The sequence below is a fragment of the Schistocerca nitens genome, chromosome 1 (genome assembly GCF_023898315.1).
Source record: "Schistocerca nitens isolate TAMUIC-IGC-003100 chromosome 1, iqSchNite1.1, whole genome shotgun sequence".
Taxonomy (NCBI): Eukaryota; Metazoa; Arthropoda; class Insecta; order Orthoptera; family Acrididae; genus Schistocerca; species Schistocerca nitens.
In genome coordinates, this window is record NC_064614.1 from 624,546,491 (window position 1) to 624,559,002 (window position 12,512).

Below are 12,512 nucleotides of genomic sequence, written 5' to 3' on the forward strand. Positions count from 1 at the left end.
GGAGGGACTGGATAAGGCATAAATCTGGCAATGGAACATAAAATGTGACATCAGTATGGAAGCATAAACACTTAATATGTGTGATAGTGCTTTGTCTTTTCACTAGTCTCCTGTAGCTGTTGCACTGGGGACTTTGTGAAAGCATTCTTTTGTGCATGATACCCCTGACCCCAAAGATACATCTGACTGCAGTGGAATAATCAATAGAGACAGTGGCATACTCATTGGTAACAAGCAATCTTCTCTAAAGATTCTTATTTCAGCTTGGGCTCAATAATGATTAGATATGTGTGAGATTCTACAAAGGGGGATGACATCTTCCAGAGTTTACTTTACAGCATTTCATCAAGCAAGCATGTTACTTAAAAAAGTTCAGGATACCTCAGATATCATAGGTAATTCTAGCTGCTCTAAATTGTGTGTAATTTTGACAGTGGGTACTAAGTCATCCCTTAGTGTATTCAAGAAAACTTATTTCAATCTGGCAATGCTAACATGTTACAATGATTATAAAGACATACCTATACACCAGGTTTGTGTCATCTACTAAAAAGATGAGGATTTTTCATCAGTGATTCAGCCATGACACTCATCTAGTAAGCAAGCAACTGAACCTTGGTCTAAGATGGTAGCTACACAGAATGTTATTCGTTAGGTATGTGACAAAGGCATGGACAATTTGCTATTGTGGATGTGGTTGTTTCCAACATGTGCGGGTTTCACTAAATACTGTGAATGTAATATTTGTTTTTCTTTTAACCTTAGCAATGGGTACCTGATGAACTGTTGCTTTAATTACTGTGATACAAACTTTTTTTAGAGTTACCAGAAATTCTGTAATAGATGGGTGCAGTACTCCTTATAAATCATGACAAGCATTCTCCATATATATGCTGAATGGAGAAAAGATTGTAATCAAGGTATGGTTATAGTACTGAGTATAACTGCCAGAATGTGTGATGTATAAAATTAAACTCCACCCAATCAGGTCATGAAGGCCCATTGGTACCGACTGGCCACTGTATCATCCTCAGCCCACAGGCATCACTGGATGCGGATATGGAGGGGCATGTGGTCAGCACACTGCTCTCCCGGCCGTGTGTCAATTTACAGGACCATGTGTGATGTATGGGATCCTAATCTGTAACAGCAGCTCAACAGTACAGTCACATATTATAAAAGATCAATAGAAAAGAGAATTTAACATTCTGCAAGGAACAACATTTATTAGAACAAGGAATACACAACAGTAACTGCAATAACATAGATACTCTCTCACAAAGATTTCATTGTCAGCCATATTTTTCATTCCCTGATATTCTCCCCACTGTGGTCCTGTCCAGTGGGACGACCAGCTTCATTCCATCTGCCAAAAAATACTCCCCTTAGTGATTGGTTTGTTAATGACATCTGTGAATGTCTTACAACAATCCATGAAGGTACCCTCTTTTTTTGCATCCAAGTAAAGTGCAGATTTAGCCATCATACCTTTTGCACCCCACATTCTCTATATCTTCAGTGGTGTAGTAGTCTTCTGTTGTATTGCATTCCAGCTTGTGACAAAAATCTCCTGAGATCTCAGTCCTTGCTGTAAGAAAGTTTGGTCCACTTCACATGTAACACCCTTGCGTAATCTTCAAAACTGCAACAAGATGACAAGAATTTGAACAACAAATTAGGGCCTGTTTCTAAGGTGTCATTCAGTAACCAGTAATTTGGCTAATAATATGGATCCTTGAAACTTGTCCATACTCTTTTTTTCAATTCATTTATTAACAAAATGATATGATAGAGGATTTACAGTGACACAGTCTTTCAGCACATTTTCTAGTTGGTTTTACATGGTACACTTCATTACATCTGCATGATGAATTGTGTACACTTTGTCAGCCCTTCGAATCCTACCTTGCAAACTACTGTGCAAGGCAGTTTAAAGCCTTTGTTTGCAGAGCAGTTCAGGAAATATGACACGTGTTATATTTCCAGAATTACTCTGCAAACTGAGGTATTAAATTTCCTTGCACAGTATTTACTTGCTGCGGTTTTGCCTTGAAAATGATAGGATGGTCACCTGTCAAAATATTAGCAGTTGTCGATGATGTCACCCACCTACATTCCTGTAAGCTATTTGAACATCATATATGGTATGCTAGAAACAGGCTCTTGAAGAGTAGTATAGAGAGCTGAAAATCTGATGTTTTGATATTGCTGTTATTTCGACAGTGGTTTTGCCTTCAATAAACTTGTTGATAGTCAAAAGTCCCTTGTGTTAAGAATAATATTAAAATTCCATGTACTTAATAGATGAAAACTTAACTTTTTTATTGTGCTCAATGATTTTGCCAAGTCATTCTAGGACTAGAACACTTTTCTTGTAATATTGTATCCACCAATTATTTGATTATGTGTGGGGATTTTAATTTTGTCACTTGAAACTCAGCAAGTGACTGACAGTACCATCATACACTTCCATTACTGACATGTGCTCATATTTGTTTAGTGTCTTTTTTTATCGTTATTATGCCAAAATCTCAATAATCTGATAGAAATGAAAATAATGCACCACCTTGTTAAAGCACTCACAGCTATTTAGAGAATTTTGTTCAGGATACGTAAATATCAGAGAAAAGGCAAAGACTTTTTTTTCTAAGAGGTAAAGATTCATTTATCTATTGGAACAATATGTCACAAAATATGTTGTTCCTTCTTTTGCTTCCCCTCCATGGTACAAAAAGAATTGAGATGCCATCCATTGACGGGAACAGAAATCATGAGAGTTGCTGACTTAGATTATTTCTGCAATGACATTTTTCTAGGGGCCTATGTCTTCTAAGCTAGGTACCAGACTGGCAGGATTTTTACACACACTGCGTATTGATATGAGGCAAATGGATGGATGCCGTAAAACAAGTTACAAAAAATTATGTGTTTTCTACAGTCCGTGATTCACATATACTGATCTCAGAAGCAGGTGTCTGATGTGCACATACCACATCAGTTGTGAGTCACAGATTAAGCAACAAAATATTGCAATTGAGGTTGTTACTGTTAGTCTCTAAACTTCATTTGCTGTGCAAAAGTTTGCACGTATTTGCAAATACACATTTCTGCTTGTTATCTGTGTGATACTATTGCTAGCCTACTTTTTATCACCCAGTTGTAAAGTAATGTGGCAGCTCAGCCTATGTTGTGGCAGGAATCCTGCAAAGACATGGCCATTGGGTAAATGCGTGTTGTAGTAGTTCAACAGTTACGGAAAGAGAGAAGTTTCAGTATAACTAGTATTTGTAATATGTAATATTGAGGTGGCGACTGCCGCTTGAAGGAGGTTATGAATAGCTTTGTTAGTTCTGCTGTACACTGTGTATAGTGAATATAACAAGACATATTTGATTTGGTCTGCATGCGATGTGATACAGTCATCTCTGCAACATATGTAGCACCATTTTATATTATGCAATGGATACAGGATATGGTAGTTTGTGTAGTGTGTGTATCTCACTATCAATTGTACAGTCATGTTATCAAAATCACCTGTGAAATGAAATGCTACAAATTCTTTTAAATTTTTAATGCAGACTTTTAATATATTGCAGATAAAGCACACACAGTGCAGTCAAGAATGCTGTGTTAACTGCCAGAATGTATCCGAAGCATTATTATTATGATTAAAAAAATAAAAACTCTGCTTGGTGGGATGGTATACCCACTAAAGTAATTAAAACAGTGTGTGGCATAATAGCACCTCCCCTAACTAAAATATTCAACCAATATTTGGAACAGGAATGCTTTCCCAATGTTTTGAAGTATGCCGAAGTCAGATCTCTGTTGAAGAAAGGGGCGAAACTATCAGCCTATTCCTATTCCTCCAGTCCTGTCAAAGTTTAGATAAAGTAGCTGCAAACCAGATCAAAAACTTTGTTGTAAAATATGATGTTATTGTAAGTAACCAATTTGGATTTCACCCAGGAAAAAAACACTCTGGATGCAGTGATAACATTATTGAAAAGATAGGAAAATCATTGGATCAGAGGAGTGAAGTTTCAGGAATCTGTGATCTCAAAAAAGCATTTGACTCTGTGAACCATGACTTGCTTCTCCACACATTAGACAAATACGGGATTAGGGACAGTGCTCTAAATTGGCTAACATCATACTTACACAACAGAAAACAAAGAATAGCTATCACTGCAGATGCAGTGAATTACTATTCTAAATGGAGTACAGTATTATAAGGTGTGCCTCAAGGCCCCATTTTGTGCCCATCCTGTTCCTATTCTACTTAAATGGTTTACCCACAAATATAAATTCCCCATCAGTTCTGTTTTCAGATGATACTTCTGTTTTAATTGAAGATGACGATGCAGGAAAAATTCAGAGCTCCATTGTAAGCACACTGAATACCTTAGAAAACTGTTTCCAGTCAAATGGATTGAAACTGGACACTGCAATAACCCATATGGTACATTTCAAAACCAAACATTCAAAATGTGTGAAACTTAAAATACAACATAACAATCAACCTATGAAAGAAGTTGACATGGTCAAATTCCTGGGACTAATTGTGGACAAGAACTCAGGCTGGAATACACATATTGACTACCTATCAAATAAACCAAGCAGTTTTGCATTTGCAATGCAAATACTAGCAAATTCCATTGACTTGAGTACACAAAAAGTTGCTTATCATAGTTATTTTGAATCTGTCATTAGATATGGGATAACTTTCTGTGGAAGTTCAAGTAGTGTATCTCGAATAATGAAACTGCAAAAGAAAATGGTGTGATACATGTGTATTGCACAGCAAACAGAGTCTTGTTGCCCATTATTTTGGAAACTACAAGTCCTAACTCTTCCCTCCATATACTTTTATGAAATTGTAATCTTCCTACACAGCAGACAAAAATTATTTGAGGAGAATCATTTTAATGATACATACAACACAAGAAATAAAAATAATTTTATGCTACCCATACTCTTGTTGAAATTATATGCACGGAGTCCACTATATATGGCGATAACAATACATAACAAGTTAATGGACAAAAATATATTTAATGTGAAGCCATAAATTTTAAAAATGAGATTACAGCAGATTCTGTGGGAGAAATTCCACTATTCAATAGAAGAATTCATTGAGGATGAAATGATAATTTGAGCAAGGGGTAATTAAGTGTCAGATTTTATTATATGTATAGATAACAAAATTGTGTTATGATTATTTTGCTATTTGTTAACATCAACTGTTCTTTGTTTACAATGAAATTTTACCACAATTTGAAGTGTCTCCTGTACCTGAATCAAATGATGTAGATTATGTGCATTGTAAGACAAGTAAACCACAATTCACAATGGATTTATATAAACATCATGCCTCCTTTTCTAGTTGCCAGTATTGTGGATGGATGCAGTTGTATGACTGTCCACCACTGTCTACTTTCAGACACACTGGCAGAAGCAAAACCTACTTCTGTCTCCAGCTCTGTTCATGAGTGCAGTCCTGCTGGTGTTTTTTGCAGCCCTTCACCATGTTACTAAGTGATAGGATATTGAGTTCAGAAGAGACAGGAAATTGGTGAGACACTGGAGATTAATTGGTCACTGATTGATGACATTTTTACAGATAGTGCTCAGGCTGAAACAATTAATGTGCATGCAGTTGTTAATGAACTATCTGATCCTGACACAGTTAAGGGAAATAAACAGCATGGCATCTTTACAGCCCCGACACACAAAGCATTGAGGCTTGTTAAAGAGAATAGGGTACAGTGTTATAAGACTTAAGTTAAAAGATGTTGTATGGGATGAAGTATATACAGGAAGAAATACTAATATCAGAATCAATTTATTCCATAGTAAATTTGTGTCAATATTTGAAAGTTTCTTTCGTAAAAAGTTTTCCAGGAGATAACTAAAAAAAGAACTAAGTCATAGGTAAGTAAGGGAATTTAAATCTCATGTAAGAGGAAGGCCAAAGTAAGTCAAGATCTGACATTACTTTCATACTACAAAAAATGCTGAATAGTATTTTAAGGAAATGCCCAGAAGTATGCACATTCCGAAATAAATAATTCAGATAACAAGATTAAAATTCTATGGGATATTGTCAAATGGGAGACACGACACCCAAACTGTGTACAAGATACCACAACAATCAAACCAAGTGATAATGCTGTGACTGATAATTCGCAAGTTGCAGGTACTTCTAGCAATCACTTTTTAAATGCAGCAGCACAAATGGGATTAAATGATTCAGTTGAAAAGCAGGAGAAAATATATATATATATATATATATATATATATATATATATATATATATATATATATATATATATATATATATATATATATATATATGACGAAAGGATGTGGGTTTTAAGGGAGAGGGTAAGGAGTCATTCCAATCCCGGGAGCGGAAAGACTTACCTTAGGGGGAAAAAAGGACAGGTATACACTCACACACACACACATATCCATCCACACATATACAGACACAAGCAGACATATTTAAAGTTTGGGCAGAGATGTCAGTCGAGGCGGAAGTGAAGAGGCAAAGATGATGTTGAATGACAGGTGACAAACCCACCAACAAGCAACAGTACCTGCATTATGACAGCTGCCACCCATTCCACATCAAACGGTCCCTTCCCTACAGCCTAGGTCTTCGTGGCAAACGAATCTGCTCCAGTCTGGAATCCCTGAACCATTACACCAACAACCTGAAAACAGCTTTCGCATCTTGCAACTACCCTCCCGACCTGGTACAGAAGCAAGTAACCAGAGCCACTTCCTCATCCCCTCGAACCCAGAATCCCCCACAGAAGAACCACAAAAGTGCCCCACTTGTGACAGGATACTTTCCAGGACTGGACCAGACTCTGAATGTGGCTCTCCAGCAGGGATACGACTTCCTCAAATCCTGCCCTGAAATGAGATCCATCCTTCATGAAATCCTCCCCACTCCACCAAGAGTGTCTTTCCGCCGTCCACCTAACCTTCGTAACCTGTTAGTTCATCCCTTTGAAATCCCCAAACCACCTTCCCTACCATCTGGCTCCTATCCTTGTAACCGCCCCCGGTGTAAAACCTGTCGCATGCACCCTCCCACCACCACCTACTCCAGTCCTGTAACCCGGAAGGTGTACATGATCAAAGGCAGAGCCACATGTGAAAGCACCCACGTGATTTACCAACTGACCTGCCTACACTGTGATGCATTCTATGTGGGAATGACCAGCAACAAACTGTCCATTCGCATAAATGGACACAGGCAGACAGTGTTTGTTGGTAATGAGGATCACCCTGTGGCTAAACATGCCTTGGTGCACGGCCAGCACATCTTGGCACAGTGTTACACCGTCCGGGTTATCTGGATACTTCCCACCAACACCAACCTATCCGAACTCCGGAGATGGGAACTTGCTCTTCAATATATCCTCTCTTCCCCTTACCCACCAGGCCTCAATCTCCGCTAATTTCAAGTTGCCGCCACTCATACCTCACCTGTCATTCAACATCATCTTTGCCTCTTCACTTCCGCCTCGACTGACATCTCTGCCCAAACTTTAAATGTGTCTGCTTGTGTCTGTATATGTGTGGATGGATATGTGTGTGTGTGCGAGTGTATACCTGTCCTTTTTTCCCCCTAAGGTAAGTCTTTCCGCTCCCGGGATTGGAATGACTCCTTACCCTCTCCCTTAAAACCCACATCCTTTCGTCTTTCCCTCTCCTTCCCCTCTTTCCTGATGAGGCAACAGTTTGTTGCGAAAGCTTGAATTTTTTGTGTGTGTTTGTGTTTGTTTGTGTATCTATCGACCTGCCAGCACTTTCGTTCGGTAAGTCACATCATCTTTGTTTTTAGATATATTTTTCCCACGTGGAATGTTTCCTTCTGTTATATTGATATATATATCACCTGTCATTCAACAACATCTTTGCCTCTGCACTTCCGCCTCGACTGACATCTCTGCCCGAACTCTTTGTCTTTAAATATGTCTGCTTGTATCTGTATATGTGTGGATGGATATGTGTGTGTGTGCGAGTGTATACCCGTCCTTTTTTCCCCCTAAGGCAAGTCTTTCCGCTCCCGGGATTGGAATGACTCCTTACCCTCTCCCTTAAAACCCACATCCTTTCGTCTTTCCCTCTCCTTCCCTCTTTCCTGATGAGGCAACAGTTTGTTGCGAAAGCTGAATTTTGTGTGTATGTTTGTGTGTATATAAATTTTGTGTGTATGTTTGTGTGTGTGTGTGTATATATATATATATATATATATATATATATATATATATATATATATATATATATATACATGGTTATAATAGAGGGAAACATTCCACGTAGGAAAAATATATCTAAAAACAAAGATGATGTGACTTACCAAACAAAAGCGCTGGCACGTCGATAGACACGCAAACAAACACAAACATACACACAAAATTCAAGCTTTCGCAACAAACTGTTGCCTAATCAGGAAAGAGGGAAGGAGAGGGAAAGACGAAAGGATGTGGGTTTTAAGGGGGAGGGTAAGGAGTCATTCCAATCCTGGGAGCGGAAAGACTTACCTTACAGGAAAAAAAGGACAGGTATACACACGTGTGTGTATGAGAGTGTCCTTTTTTCCCTCTAAGGTAAGTCTTTCCGCTCCCAGGATTGGAATGACTCCTTACCCAACCCACATCCTTTCTTCTTTCCCTCTCCTTCCCTCTTTCCTGATGAAGCAACCGTTTGTTGTGAAAGCTTGAATTTTGTGTGTATGTTTGTGTTTGTTTGTGTGTCTATCGACCTGCCAGCACTTTCGTTTGGTAAGTCACATCATCTTTGTTTTTAGATATATAAAGTCATTCCACAGAACTTCAAACAATTAGAAGTGACACCAGCATCCTTCACTGAAGTTAATGGAATTCTAAAAATGTCAAAAAAACAAAAGCTCTTGTGGTGTTGATGGAATTTCAAACATAATTCTGAAAAGTTGTTCTAGCTTAATAAGTAATGCCCATAGCAACATATGTAATGCATCACTGGCACAAGGAATTTCCCACACAGGTTAAAATGTGCAATTAATAGGAACAGTGACAAGATAGACTTAAATAGTTATTGTCCAGTTTCCTTACTAATATGTATTTCCAAAATATTTGAAAAAATAACGTACTCATGAATAGTCTCATACGTAAGTAGAAATAACTCAGCCTAGTGCATTTTGGATTCCAGAATGGCTGTTCAACCAAGAGTTGTATTTATACATTACTCATCAAATGTTACAAATCTTACAAGTCTTAAATAATAAAATGTTTGACTGTGTACATCATGATAGTCAAGTTTTATGAAACTGGTGTGTTTACACTCAGCTGATTTGAATCATTTTTAAAAACAGAATGCCAAAAGTTGTGCTGAATAATTCAATCAGTGAAACTTCCTGGCAGATTAAAATTGTGCGCCAGGCCAAGACTCGAACTCGAGACTTCTGCTGTTCACAGGCAAGTGCTCTACCTACTGAGCTACCCAAGCACGACTCACTCCCCATCCTCACAGTTTTACTTGTGCCAGTACCTCGTCTCCTATTTCATTCTGGAATTCAAACAGTATTTGAAGGGTAGAAAATTTTAGTGACCAGAAAGAAATCACAAAAGGAGTTCCACAGGGTCCAGTTTTAGGTCCACTCTTATTTCTAATATACATGAAAGACATTCGCCTCAACAATCGATGAGCAAAATTGGTACTTTTTGCAGACAATACTAGTATTATTAAAAAAAAAATCAGAGAGAAAGCATTGTCAGAGATGGTAAATGATATCTTCCAAAGAATTATGAAGTTGTTCTCAGAAAATTGACTCTCCCTAAATTTTGGAAAAATACACAGTGTATTCAGTTCTTTACAACAAATACAGTCATACCAACAATTGATATAGCCCATGAGCAGGTACCAGTAAATAGGGTTGAATGATCCAAACTTTTGGGTCAACTTAATTGACGGAAAGTTCAAATGGGAGGAGCATATTATTGATCTTCTTAAACAATAAACTTCAGCTCGTTTTGCTGTTCGTGTAATTGCTAGTCTTGCAAACAAATTAATTAACCTTCTGACATATTTAACATCTTTCCATTCAATAATATTGTATGGGATGATTTTCTGAGATAGCGCACCTTTTAGAAAGGAGGTATTTATTGCACAAAAGTGAGCAATAAGAATAATATGTGTTACTCACTCACTGAGCTTATATGTGTGTATAGTCGCTAATGAAATTCATCATAAATAATTCAATACATTTCGAGAAGAACAGTGATGTCCATATCTACAGCACTAGAGAGAAATACGACCTTTATTATCCATTATTAAAGTTGTTAGTGGCTCAAAAAGGAGTTCAGTATGCAGCAACAAATTTTTTTTACCATTTACTCAATACAATATCTGACAGATAGCAAAACAAGTTTTAAATTTAACTTCAAGTCATTTCTCGTAGACAATTTCTTCTATTCAGTTGGCATGTTTGTATTTAAAAACTAGTACCCAGTGAGAAAAAGAAAAGTATTCATTAATGTTAACACTAATCATGTGTACATATCCTGTAAACTGACTCATTCTACATCATTTCAATAAAAGCAGCATTCAAATGATATGTGGAACATATAACTAACTATGATTCTAGAGAATATAACAGAAAGAAACATTCCACGTGGGGAATGACCAGCAACAAACTGTCCATTCGCATGAACGGACACAGGCAGACAGTGTTTGTTGGTAATGAGGATCACCCTGTGGCTAAACATGCCTTGGTGCACGGTCAGCACATCTTGGCACAGTGTTACACCGTCCAGGTTATCTGGATACTTCCCACTGACACCAACCTATCAGAACTCCGGAGATGGGAACTTGCCCTTCAATATATTCTCTCTTCCCATTACCCACCAGGCCTCAACCTCCGCTAATTTCAAGTTGCCGCCCCTCGTACATCACTTGTCATTCAACAACATCTTTGCCTCTGTACTTCCGCCTCGACTGACATCTCTGTCCAACCTCTTTGCCTTTACATATGTCTGCCTGTATCTGTATATGTGCAGATGGACATGTGTGTGTGCGAGTGTATACCTGTCCTTTTTTCCCCCTAAGGTAAGTCTTTCCACTCCCGGGATTGGAATGACTCCTTACCCTCTCCCTTAAAACCCACATCCTTTCGTCTTTCCCTCTCCTTCCCTCTTTCCTGATGAAGCAACCTTTGGTTGCGAAAGCTTGAAATTTGTGTGTGTGTTTGTGTGTTTTTTATTGTGTCTATCTACCAGCGCTTTCTCATTTGGTAAGTCACAGCATCTCTCTCTCTCTTTTTTTTTTTTTTTTTTTTTGAATATACGATTCTGGAGATATAGAGATGCTGTTGGATACTTTTAATTTATTATTAGTTATCAACTGCCATACTCACAATTGTAATAGCCATACAGATAATGTATTTACAGAGCAAGATGAAGTTAAAATACAGGTGTCTTTGCGGTTAATAGATTTTCAGGCCATGATAAGTGTATTCATGTTGTGGAACTTAGTTGCGTGAACACTAAGACAATTTGAAAAAAAAAAAAAAAAGTCCTGGTAAATATTAACATTCATTTCTGAGCTCATTTGTGTAAAAAAATCAACAGATGATTTGTGTTATTGCCGGCCGAAGTGGCCGTGCGGTTCTAGGCGCTACAGTCTGGAACCGCGTGACCGCTGCGGTCGCAGGTTCGAATCCTGCCTCGGGCATGGGTGTGTGTGATGTCCTTAGGTTAGTTAGGTTTAAGTAGTTCTAAGTTCTAGGGGACTGATGACCTCAGCTGTTAAGTCCCATAGTGCTCAGAGCCATTTGAACCATTTTTTTTATTTGTTATTTTCATCATGATAACATCTGAAGTCACTGATTAAACTGTTTTCTGTAAATTATGAATCTAAAATAATATGTAATCCCTAGAAGAAAGTGTGTAACATTGGTGATTGACAACTCAGTCAGTACTTGATGCACTATTTAAAAAAGCACTAAGAATTTTTGCATTTTAGGTTCCACGTTGGTTAATCACAACCTGTTATTCATGTAATAAGCACTACTGCCTTGGATCCAAACTTCAATCAGTTTTGCTTTAGTTATTGAACAAATGTTTCAGTGGAGGAAATAAAACTGTAGTGCTTTATTTATTTAGGGCGGCAGTGCATTGAGGAAATATCCTCAATATTTGGAGAAGACTGTACATACCATATTTTATGTGTCACTTAAGAATATGTTGTTATGTAGGAAGACTAGTGTGGTGTGACGGATGCCACTGGAATCGATGAGTGTGTACCTCACATCATTCTGCAAGATGACAGTAAAATAAAGGGTTTCTTTGTGAGCACCATATTTATTGACTAAGGATCATACAGCATTCACATTTGGGATGTAAAAGAACACCAAAAATTCAAAGCTGGCTCACTTTGCCTTCACGAACTGTGAAGCCTAGGCTTCTTACCACAAAACACCACCTAAATTATAAAGCAAGAAGTGAGTGCTCCAG

General features: G+C 37.8%; 1 protein-coding gene across 1 annotated transcript in view; it reads left to right on the forward strand.

Moving 5' to 3' along the window:
* The window catches only part of LOC126263538 (uncharacterized), a 222,218-nt gene that overhangs the window by 89,137 nt on the left and 120,569 nt on the right, over positions 1–12,512 (forward strand). The window lies entirely within an intron of this gene.